At 47.3% G+C, this 12,542-nt stretch overlaps 1 pseudogene; it reads right to left on the reverse strand.

Moving 5' to 3' along the window:
* Window positions 1-2,257: 2,257 nt before the first annotated feature.
* Window positions 2,258-3,772, reverse strand: LOC125534239 (tuliposide A-converting enzyme 1, chloroplastic pseudogene; annotated as a pseudogene).
* Between the last annotated feature and the right edge of the window lie 8,770 nt (window positions 3,773-12,542).

The raw sequence follows: 12,542 nt of genomic DNA on the forward strand, positions 1-12,542 counted from the left end.
ACAAGGTTGGTGTTGCAGAGCTTTCAAGCACAACAATTGTTGGTCTGTTGATGTGACGAAGGTCGATGTACCTTGCATCACCAATCTCGGGGATGAGTTTATCAATAAGGTTACTTGTGTGGTCTATTTGGGACTCCGATGCCCTTGCGGGTGGAGGAAGATGGTGTGTCTCACACAGTCACACATAGCGCGTAACGAGCGTCTAGATAAGAAAAACAAGGTGGGCAATATTTCGATAACCGAGTGCACAGGTTGATGAAGGCATTTTGGGAGTTGCGGGAGGTGAACAAAGAGGAAGGGGACAAGCACAAGATGAAGGCCAACCTGAATTTGTACAAAAAGTTGTTTCATCGCAAAGCAACCGGGGCAATTCGTGCTTTGGCAGACATCAACAGTAAGTTGAAGGTGGACACTGCAAAATATTAGTCCATGTTGATTGGATGCAAAGGCGGTTAATGAGTCTCAGTGTGGATATGATGTCTTGTGAGTAGATGTTCCTTGATTTGTGAGTGTGTGTTCATTTAAAGCTACCCTCAAGCTCTATTTTTTCTTCTGTATTTTGTGTTTGAACGTTTTTTCACAGTTTGAGATGTATGGTTTTCAAAAAATAAAACAAATGGCGCAGCTCCACCAGCACTCATAGCGAGGAGTTGATCGGCGACGGTTTTGGTCCTCCGACATGCATAAAACTGGATGAATCACCCTTTGATTAGCCCAAAAAAGTATTTGAATGTCTGCTAGAGTTATAAACCGGACAAAGCGTAGTATATAGTAGATGAAGCAGTATTCATCGGCGACGAAGCTACAGTTATTATTTCAAGAGTATACAGTGAAGTTAGAGAAAAGCAATTCTTCCGTGTGCGCGGGAGGTACCGTGCATGGGAGAGCCGTTGATTTTTCCTTAAGATCCGATGCCATGCATTGATGGTTTAATGCTGCTGATACTTGCTATATTTTTCTCTGACACATGAAAGCACACTATCCCGGCGAGGCTCCATCATCCCATACTTTTTAATTCTATTTCCAAGTTAAAATCTACTTTATCTTTTGAATCAAAAATTTAATCTATGACCTGTTTGCATATTTTGTTTATGACAACGAGAACTTTAAAACGAGACCACTTTTGAATATATTTTAACAAGGAAAATCCATGTTCTGAAACATGATGAAACACTGTAAAGTTAAGAAGAATCAATTTGATACACATCGGCAGACAATGTAACATTATGATACACAACGGAACACAGCGAGCCATAGTGTAATAGTTAGATTTTTTTTCTTTACGAAATAGAATGCAACATTATTAAAAAATTGCATGGAATTAAAACAATTGTACGAAACAAGTTTGAAGCATGGTTATTTAGTTGTCTAAAAACTAATTTCCAAAAAATATATTCAATATTAGTCTTGTTTTAAAGATCTTGTCGAAAAAAACAATTGTGCAAACAGAATGTAAATCAAACTTTCACTTCAACATACATCAGACATCTATTTATTTGAATAAAACTTAGTGAGTAGAGAAAACAACATAGATGATGTCATTGGTCCCACAAAACAATAAATGAGATGGTGGATGCATGCACGGAAGGTCCCGTGCATGGTAGAAAATCCAGTCTCGATGAAGTTACAGTTTTTTATTTTTATTTTGTGAGGATGAGGCTGAGAAAAGAGATTCTACCATGCACGATACCTATCGTGCATGTCTCAGCCACTCATCATCTTTGAGATTCCAACCCATGCATGCATGTATTTACTGCAGTGCTTAGTTAATCTCAATCTGGGCCTCAGTTTTATCGGTTAACGCCCTATCAATCAGTCACCATTTCGCATGTGCACATAAACTTTACTGCAGTGCTTAGTTAATCTCAATCTGGGCCTCAGTTTTATCGGTTAATGCCCTATCAATCAGTCACCTTTTCGCATGTGCACATAAACTTTCCCTGGTTACATGCGCTTGTATTTCACTCATCCATGCCTTTTTTTTATGATTCCAAAGATTAAATCCAGTTTATATTTTGAATTGTGAGTCTTTTTTATTTTGCGGGAGATGCTTTTGAATCGGAAGTCTGATGTATGACACGTTTACAATACATATGTGCTTATTTTCTTTCAGGCAATAGTCAAAGTGTATTTGAGTCGTAAGAAAAAAGAAGTTTTCAAAAACATATTCAATAATGGTCATGTTTTAAATATCTCATCGAAATAAACACATTTGTCCAGATATAATGTAAAACACACTTTTGTACTTAGAAGATATGAGGTATTTAAATCATTTACACAGAAAGAGATAATATATTTCCTGATAGAGTTGCAATGAGGGGCACGGCCATGCACAGGGTAGGAAATTATTTACGAAAAGCACTGACACACATAAACTGAGCATGTGACAAGAGGAGTGATGATTGCTGGTTTGCATGCATATTGATTTCTTTTGGGCTCGAATCTCGGTAAAAAAATGAGTGACAGATCTAGACACCACGGTATATATCATGCATGGTAGTTTTGCCGCTCCTGGATGAGGCTACACAGTTGACTCTTCCTCTTCCGGCGATGTCGAGCTCGTGGCCGGCGAGTCAGCGGTTGAGGAAGCCGCTGATGGCCCTGTCCTGCGCGGCGGCCTCGTCGCAGCCCGGCTCCAGCAGGTGGAACCTGTGCCCCTTCCCCGGCGCCTGCCACACCTCCGCCTCGGCAGGCCACCCGCTGGCCCCGAGCCGGTCGTAGTAGGCGCGGCCGCGGTCGCGGAGCACGTCGGCCTCGGCCACGCACACGAGGACGCGCCCGCACGCCAGGGCCTCGAGCCCCGGCGCGCCGTCCGCGAGCGGGTTGATGAGCGGGTCGTCCTCCCCCGCTGCGGCCGGGCACGCGACGCGCCACAGCCTCCCGAGCCGCTCCCGCATCGCCGGGTCCAGGCCGTCGGAGCCCACCTCGTCGCTCCCCAGAAAGTAGGGGTGCACCAGGACGAGGCCGCGGACGCTGGCGCCCGCCCGCATGGCCATGTGGTGCGCGATGTTGGCCCCGGCGCTGTCGCCGCTAAGGTAGAGGCGGGAGAGGTCGGCGTGGCGGGCGAGCCACGGATCCGGCTCGGCGCCGGCGCTCGCGGCGACCTGGGAAAGGACCCAGGCGAGCGCGTCCCACGAGTCCGCGTACGCGGCGGGGACGGGGTGCTCGGGCGCGAGGCGGTACTCGACGGAGACGACGATGGCGTTGGCGCGCGCGGCGAAGGCGTTGAGGTAGGCGTGGTAGTTGGAGTCGAAGGCGGAGAAGAGGCAGAACCCGCCGCCGTGGTAGTAGACGAGGATGGGCAGCCTGGCGTCGGCCGCATCCAGGCGTGGGAGGTAGAGACGCGCGGAGACGTTGGGGGAGATGGCGGTGTCGCGGGAGGCGACCCCGGTGGCGGCGTCGGTGGAGGCAGCGACGAACTCGGAGCCCACCAGGTAGCGCTCCACGCGGCTCCTGTAGACGCGGAGGCGGGGCATGGACTCGTAGAGAAGCTCGTCGTCGCCAGCCGTGGCCGCCGGGGGCTCGGAGGGCGCGGCGGACATGGCTGGTGCAGTCGGAGTTTGGGTTGATCAAGTGATGGATGGCTCCGGTAGTACATTGCGGTAGCTGGCTACTTGCTGCAGCTATTACTGTGATCTCGTCAACTCACCGAGAAGTCACTGGCCTCATATTTTAAGTACTTTGTCAGCTGATGGAAAATGGCAGGTAATTTCTACTGCCAAACTTCAATTACTTGAAGCCAAAGCTAGCTTTCGTCCAGATAATTAACATTGTTTAGCTGTCAAAAGAGGATTATTTCTCAAACTTTAGTTTCTACTGTCAAAACCTTCTTCAAGCCAAAGCTATCCAGATAGCATTCATTAGTTGTTTCTTGTTTGACTCGTGAGCTCAACTTGTTTTTTAAAGAAGAAGCTTGAAAATGCACACAGTCATCAAAAACATACTCGAGAGTGGTGGACGCCATGACAACGCCCCGAACCGAAATTCTTTATATTTCAAACAAAATCCCAAAGTGACAACAATATCTCGTTTCCTGTTCCCACCTCAGTGGACAAATTGATGCTTGTAACGACACATGAAATTCCACAAATTGGTGATGCTATCTCATTTATTGATGAAACTGGTCATGCGACAATATATGGGTCTAAGTTTGAAATTCAGATTTTAAATTTTTAAAGGAAAAAAAACTGTTGTTTCACTAACAGTGTGGCCACATACATGCTGAAATGAATTTTCACCAGCTAGCGATTAGCATGGACCACATGACATTTTTACCGCTCATCTCTTTTGTTAAGTCTGGTGAACTGCATACGAGGTTGTCTGCTGGTCATGTATACCACACAAGCCAGCTAGGTGGGGTCGTGGGCTCGTGGCCATTGAACTACTTAGAGCAACTTCAATGGAGCGACCCATTTTATCCGTTTGAGTTATCCGGACAGAAAAGATGGCTCAACGAGGCGACTCAAACGGACAAAGCGTCCGCCCGTTGTCCACTTGCTGTCCGTCGTGGACCCAAATTGAACGTAAATATGGAAAGAAATGTGTCCGCGGCGGACAAAAGCGAGCGCTCCCGTCGTCCGCTCCCATCCGTTGGTGGCTTCTCTTGTCCGCCCTGGCCCTACAAATCAGCGACCCGCACCTTCCCATTTTCTTCTCTCTCTCGGTCGAAAGAGATGGGATCGAGGACGCCGTCGTGGGCCTCGTCAATGGACGGAGGCAGGAAGGCTACAACTCGCTCGCGCCTACTTCGCGCCCACCACCCTCGCCGGTACCTCGCTGCTCCGCGCGCTCAGGTCGCTCGCCGTCGGGCGCGGCGAGGCGAGCTCGGGGCGGGCGCGGCGAGCTCGGGGCCGGGCGGGGCGTGGCGAGCGGGTGGCGGGCGCGCGATCTCGAGGCCGGGCGACGGCGGCGCGGGCGCAACACTGAGGTGGTTGAGGCAGCGAAGGCCGCGGCGGCCGCTGCGGCTGCGGCGGGCGGAGGAGCGCAGTGGGGGAAGGAGCGGAGGCGGGCAGAGGCCGCGGCACGGCTGCGGCTGACGGAGAACCGCGGCAGGCGGAGGAGCAGAGGCGGGTGGCGGCCGCGGCCAGCGGAGGAGGAGCGCGGCGGGTGGCGGGCCGGTGGCAGCGGCCGCTGCAGCTGCGGCGGGGGAAGGAGCGGAGGCGGGCGGAGGCCGCGGCGACGGCTGTGGCTGACGGAGAACCGCGGCAGGCGGAGGAGCAGAGGCGGGTGGCGGCCGCGGCCAGCGGAGGAGGAGCGCGGCGGGCGGCGGGCCGGTGGCAGCGGCCGTGGCGGCTGCAGCGGGCGGAGGAGCGCGACGGGGGAAAGAGCGAAGGTGGGCGGAGGCCGCGGCGACGGCTGCGGCTGACGGAGAACCGCGGCAGGCGGAGGAGCAGAGGCGGGTGGCAGCCGCGGCCAGCGGAGGAGGAGCGCGGCGGGCGGCGGGCCGGTGGCAGCAGCCGCGTAGGAGCGCTGCGTCGAGGGACGCCGACAGTCTTGTCCGCTTTTTGGTCTTTCTGCGTTGGGTTTATCCACACGTCGCGCGTGTTCGCCCGATGTCCGTGAGGCGAATAGATGATCGAATCGGACAAGATCCATGTCCGTTTGGATCCCTGTGTTGGAGTTGCTCTTAGTAGTTTGACAAAAGGGTGGATTTCGGGTTTAGAATGGAGAAGACACAAACATAATAAGCACGCATCTAACATCTGCATAAGTATGATGCACGCAGCTAAAACCAGCGCACGTTGAAAAACACGCTAGCAAATAGTAAAATCATATAAGACCAAATACACATCATGTATTTTGTATAATGACACTTGTCAAAGTATATGTCCTGCAGAAACAAAGAGACGCCCGCGTTGCTCAAGGGGCGGCTCGGGCGGAACCCTAGCCACCGCCACCGCCCCTCCTCTTGCCTCCTCCTCCCTCGCTGCCGTCGAAGGACGCCGGTGGGCTAAGCTTGCATGGCAGACGACGATGGCGGGGCGTTTCTCCGCGTGCCTATGGTGGGGGAGGCTCGGACCTCCGCGGCTGCGCGATGCGGTTTCTCCAACAACTCAGCGGCCACCCTTGTGCGGTCAGGCGAATCCCTAGGCGGCGCTCTCCGGCGAGGTGGTGGTTGCGGTGCTCCCTCATGTGGCAGCAGCGATGAGCACGAGGGCTCTGTCCCTGTAGTTCTCTTCACTAGTGGAGAAACGAGCTTTAGTCCCGGTTGGCAAGGGCCTTTAGTCCCGGGTCAGCAACCGGGACAACGAAACTAGGACTAAAGGCCCCCATCCTTTAGTCTCGGTTGGCCATGACCCGGGACTAAGACCTTTAGTCCTGGTTGGTGACACCAACCAGACTAAGGTCCCTCCACGTGGCCGCGAGCTAGCCCCCGGGCTGGGGGACCTTTAGTCCCGGTTGGTAACACCAACTAGGACTAAGGGTTTGAAAGAATTCCTTATATAACACTACTTTAAAATCATCTTCCTTATTTAATACTGATAAAATATTTCTTCCCTATCAAATCCTGACTCTAAACTTTGTTTCCAATATAACATTTTCATCCATTTTGTGAGCTAACGGTGTTAACTTGCATATGAAATGACAATATTACCCCTATAACTAGTATATGACATTTTTTACTCCTCTTTCCCATGCATCTGTGTTTTATTTTGTTTGAAGTGGTTTTGTACGGAGCTATGTCAAAATACTTATGCTTGGCATTGTAGAAAAAGATGAAGAAAAAAACAACGTCAAGCACACACACGTGTACTAGCACATTAGTTAGTGACTCATTCATGCATGTGGGTGCTCCTTCACGTACCCATCCATGGATGCATTGTGATTTGTGAGCAAGTACACGGTAATGACATGATCATGGCCATCCGATACTTACCGTCTGTACATACTTGAATACCTGCGGCGGCTGTAGACACACATATACATACTCGAATACCCACGCACATACAGGCAAGCACACATACATACCTGAATACTTGTACACCTGTCTATGTATGGTTAAAGAATTTTTTTTATTTCCAGGTATGTTGATAAGGAGCCGATCAACTTGATCATGGGGGCAAGGAAAGGCACCAACGATCCAGAATATCCGAACTGCTGCGATGCGTCTGACCTACTCATACATAGGCATCGCAAGGGGAACTCACGCACTCATCATTCACGCACGAAGTAAGTATCCAGGAAGAACTCACGCACAAACATCAGAAGATACAAGGGAAAGGAGAGGGCGGACCCAGAGAGATACTCCTACAAGAGAAAGGAGAGGGCGCACCCCCAGTTAATGATCAGATAGATACTCCGCAAAAAAAGATCAAATAGATGTATGAGGGCAAAAATGTCATTTCATGTTCCATTTAACAATGTTACCTCAAAAAATGGATGAAAGTGTTATATTGAGAACAAAATTTAAAGTTGGAGTTAGATAGGGAAGAAATATTTTTCCAGTGTCAAATAGGGCATCATATTTTACGGTAATGTTAAATAAGGAATTCTCTCTAAGGGTTTAGGGGTTTGGGGTTTAGGGTTTATTTTTCCTTTTCATTTTGTGTTTTATATTCAATTTTTTTTTATTTCAAACATATTTTACGCTACTACATACTGTACACGTTATGCATATATAATATAATTCTTCGTACGACCATACATATATCATATAATTTCTCGTACACACACACACATACATACATATATATACAATTTGGTATATACAATTTCTCCTACAATTTGCAGACATTAGGTGCAATGGTATTCTCCGCTTTCAGATATGACCTCCGTAAGCAAAAATCCCGCAATTTCCTCTTGAACTGCTCGTATGCGGTTCTCTACTAGGAGCCTATCCCGCATCTCTTGCATCTTTAAAGAAGAAGATCAATATGAATATATTAGTTATGTGTATATATATATGATACATCTTCGTCGTATCTATAATTTTTTATGGTTTCATGTCAATATTATACAACTTTCACATACTTTTGGCAATTTTTTATACGATTTATTGGATTAACCTATTGATCTAGTGCCCAGTGCCAGTTCATGTTTTCTGCATGTTTTTTGTATCGCAGAGTATCCATATCAAACGAAGTCCAAATGCAATAAAATTTCACGGAGAATTATTTTGGAATATATGTGATTTTTGGGAGTTGGAATCACCGCAAATGGAGGTCCACACAGCCTACAAGACACTAGGGCGCGCCAGAGGCCCCTCGCGGGCGGTGGTAGGTTGTGCCCACCTCGTATGACAGTTGGGGCTCTACTTCGGGCGCAAGGAAGCTTATATCCGGAAAAAATCGTGTTAAAGTATCAGCGCAATTGAAGTTATGGATCTTCTGGAATATAAGAAACAGTTTTTGGCCAGATCTAGAGAACGCGAAACAGAAGAGAACAGAGAGGGAGATCCAATCTTGGAGGGGCTCCCGCCCCTCCGCGGCCATGGAGACCAATGACCAGAGGGGGAACTCTCCTCCAATCTAGGGGGGAGGCCAAGGAAGAAGAAGAAGGTGGGGGGCTCTCTCCCCCTCGTTTCCGGTGGCGCCAGAGTGCCACCGGGGGCAACGATCGGGATGACGATCTACACCAACAATCTTGCTACCGTCAACACCAACTTTCTCCCCCTCTATGCAGCGGTATAACACCTCTTCCCCCCCCCCCACTGTAATCTCTACTTGAACATGGTGCTCAACTCCATATATTATTTCCCAATGATCTATGGTTATCCTATGATGTTTGAGTAGATCTGTTTTGTCCTGTGGGTTAATCGTGATCTTGGTTGGTATGACGGTATATTTTATTTATGGTGCTGTCCTACGGTGCCCTCCGTTCTCGCGCAAACATGAGGGGCCCCCGCTGTAGGGTGTTGCAATATGTTCATGGTTCGCTTACGGTGGGTTGCGAGAGTGACGGAAACTTAAACCCGAGTAGGTGGGGTATGACGTATGGGAATAAAGAGGACTTGATACTTAATGCTATGGTTGGGTTTCACGATCTTAATGATCTTTAGTAGTTGCAGATGCTTGCTAGAGTTCCAATCATAAGTGTTTATGATCCAAGTATATAAAGTATGTTAGCTCATGCCTCTCCCTCATATAAAGTTGCAAGAATGATTATCGGTACTTGTTATCGACTGCCTAGGGACAAATAACTTTCTTGTTGACAAAAGCTCTCTACTAAAACTAACTTAGTTGTGTCTTTATCTAAACAGCCCCTAGATTTTATTTACGTGCTCTTTATTATCTCGCAAACCTATCCTATCACACCTACAAAGTACTTCTAGTTTCATACTTGTTCTAGGTAAAGCGAACGTCAAGCATGCGTAGAGTTGTATCGGTGGTCGATGGAACTTGAGGGAATATTTGTTCTACCTTTAGCTCCTCGTTTGGGTTCGACACTCTTATTTATCGAAAAAGGCTACAAACGACCCCCTATACTTATGGGTTATCAAGACCTTTTTATGGCGCCGTTGCTGGGGAGCAATAGCGTGGGGTGAATATTCTCGTGTGTGCTTGTTTGCTTTATCACTAAGTAGTTTTTATTTCCTGTTCTAAGTTGTTCTCTATCTTAGTTATGGATATGGAACACGAAACACCAAAAAAATTAGTGGTACTTGCTACTCATGGAGATGGGGAACCTCCTAAAACCCTCGATGCTCGTTATGTGAAAAATATTATGCACTACTTTGATAATGCTGAGAAAACTGATATGTCTCCGACGTATCTACTTTTTCTCACGCTTTTCCTCTTGTTTTGGACTCTAATTTGCATGATTTGAATGAAACTAACCCCGGACTGACGCTGTTTTCAGCAGAACTACCATGGTGTTGTTTTTGTGCAGAAATAAAAGTTCTCGAAATGGAATTTTTATATCAATAATAAAAATTTCTGAAGCCAAGACCTACCGAAGAGGGGCCCCTGGGTGGGCACAACCCACCAGGGCACGCCGCCCTCTCCTGGCGCGCCCAGGTGGGTTGTACCCACCCGGTGGCCCAACTAACGACCCCCTGATACTATAAAATCACATATTTCCAGAAAAAATCAGGAAGAAAGAATTATCACGATCCACGAGACGGAGCTGCCGCCAAGCCCTATTCTTCCTCGGGAGGGCAGATCTGGAGTCCGTTTGGGGCTCCGGAGAGGGGGATCTTCGTTCTTCGTCATCACCAACCCTTCTCCATCACTAATTCCATGACGCTCCCCACTGGGAGTGAGTAATTCCTTCATAGGCTCGCTAGTCGGTGAGGAGTTGGATGAGATTCATCATGTAATCGAGTTAGTTTTGTTAGGGCCTGATCCCTAGGACCCACTATGTTCTTAGATTGATGTTGCTGTGACTTTGCTATGCTTAATGCTTGCCACTTTGGGCCCGGGTGCCATGATTTCAGATCTCAAACATTTATGAATCCATCATTATATCCATGTTCTAGATCCGATCTTGCAAGTTATAGTCACCTACTACGGTTATGATCCGACAACCCCGGAGTGACAACAACCGGGCCCACTCTCGATGATGACCGTAGTTTGAGGAGTTCATGTATTCACTATGTGTTAATGCTTTGTTCCGGTTCTCTATTAAAAGGAGGCCTTAATATCCCTTAGTTTCCAATATGGACCCCGCTGCCACGGGAGGGTAGGACAAAAGATGTCATGCAAGTTCTTTTAATAAAGCACGTATGACTATTTATGGAATACATGCCTACATTATATCGATGAACTGGAGCTAGTGCCGTATCGCCCTAGGTTATAACTGTCTCATGATGAATATCATCCAACAAGTCACCGATCCAATGCCTATGAACTTTTCCATATTGTTTCTGCTAAGTTATTACTGCTATCATCACTGTTACACTTGCTACAAAATTACTGCTATCACTGTTACTGTTATTGTTGCTGGTATCACTACTATCAAAACTATCAAACTACTTTGCTACTGATCACTTTGCTGCAGATAATTAATCTCCAAGTGTGGTTGAATTGTCAACTCAGCTACTAATACCTTCAAATATTCTTTGGCTCCCCTTGTGTCGAATCTATAAATTTGGGTTGAATACTCTACCCTTGAAAACTGTTGCGGTCCCCTATACTTGTGGGTTATCAAGACCTTTTTCTGGCGCCGTTGCCGGGGAGCATAGCTATATTTGTTGAGTCACTTGGGATTATTATCATATTAGCACTATGAAGAATATGAAGGATCCAAAGACTAAGATATTTCCCTCAAGGACGAGGGGAGGTAAGGAACTGCCATCCAGTTCTGCTTTAGATTCACCTTATGTTATGAATAAACTTGCAACACCACCACATGCTATTAATTCTAATATGTCGCAAGTTATTTATGATGCTACTTCTACTATGAATGATCCTTATGATGATGCTAGTACCTTGCTTGATAATGATGATGTGCCACTTGGTGAATTACTTGATAAACAAATTGCTAGAGTTATACAACATGATGTTGTTGAATCTGATGATGAGCTTGAAACTGAAACTCCTGAAACTCCTGCTAGAACTAGCCCTCCTAGATATGAATTGCCTAAGGTACCGGAAGGTTATGTTATGAATGAAGAAGCAACTAGAGATATTCTTGCTTGTAATGATAGAGACGATCTAGAGAAATTATTACACAAGTATAAAAAAAATCTCTGAATGCTAGAATGAAGTGTGATCCTAAGTTTGCTACTTCACCAATCTTTATTGATGACAAAGATTATGAATTCTCTGTCGACCCAACGTTAATTACTCTGGTTGAATCTGATCCTTTCCATGGTTATGAAACTGAAACTATTGTGGCACATCTTACTAAGTTGAATGACATAGCCACCCTTTTTACTCGTGATGAGAAAACTCGCTATTACTTTATTCTCAAATTATTTCCTTTCTCGGGGTGAGGCTAGTAGGAGTAGGTTTCCCCTTTCCTAGTCCTAGTAGGAGAAGAAGGAAGGAGAGGAAGAAGAGAAGGAAAGGGGGCGGCCCCCTAGCCCTAGTCCAATTCGGTTTGGGCTAGGGGGGGGGGCGTGCGCCACACCTTGGCTTGCCTCCTCTCTTCCACCATTAGGCCCATGAGGCTCAATAACTTCCTGAGGGGGGGGGTTCCGGTAACCCCCGGCACTCCGAAACTTATCCGAAACGACCTGGATCATTCTGGATTCTGGTGTCCGAATGTAGCCTTCCAATATATGAATCTTTATGTCCCGACCATTTTGAGACTCCTCGTCATGTCCGTGATCTCATCCGGGACACTGAACAACCTTCGGTACATCAAATCATATAAACTCATAATACGAATCATCATCGAACGTTAAGCGTGCAGACCCTACGGGTTCGAGAACTATGTAGACATGACCGAGACACATCTCTGGTCAATAACCAATAGCGGAACCTGGATGCTCATACGTTGTTCCCTTTGTCATCGGTATGTCACTTGCCCGAGATTCGATCGTCGGTATCATCATACCTAGTTCAATCTTGTTACCGGCAAGTCTCTTTACTCGTTCCGTAATGCATCATCCCTCAACTAACTCATTAGTCACATTGCTTGCAAGGCTCATAGTGATG

Source organism: Triticum urartu, chromosome 2A (assembly GCF_056163025.1).
Source record: "Triticum urartu cultivar PI428250 chromosome 2A, HENAU_Tu73, whole genome shotgun sequence".
In the NCBI taxonomy this organism is placed as follows: domain Eukaryota; kingdom Viridiplantae; phylum Streptophyta; class Magnoliopsida; order Poales; family Poaceae; genus Triticum; species Triticum urartu.